Genomic DNA, 318 nt, shown 5'->3' with positions numbered 1-318 from the left:
GGGCGTTGCTGTCGTCACGGTAGCTGTACGCTACATCCTTTAGCCCTCAAAGACGGACCCTAAATGTTGCCTGTATGTAGGTTTATTTATTGAGTCCATGTGTTCTGTTGATGATCACAATATTCAAATCAGCCGTTAACCTGTGGTACATTTTATGACAACATGGGGACAACATGGGGACAACATGAGGACAACATGGGGACAACATGAGGACAACATGGGGACCACATGAGGACAACATGAAGACAACATGAAGATAACATGAGTGCAACATGAAGACAACATGAGTGCAACATGAGGACAACATGAAGACAACAT

The sequence above is a fragment of the Etheostoma cragini genome, chromosome 18 (genome assembly GCF_013103735.1).
Source record: "Etheostoma cragini isolate CJK2018 chromosome 18, CSU_Ecrag_1.0, whole genome shotgun sequence".
NCBI classification, from domain to species: Eukaryota; Metazoa; Chordata; class Actinopteri; order Perciformes; family Percidae; genus Etheostoma; species Etheostoma cragini.
The sequence above is the reverse complement of the archived record's forward strand: the minus strand, read 5'-3'. Positions refer to the sequence as shown.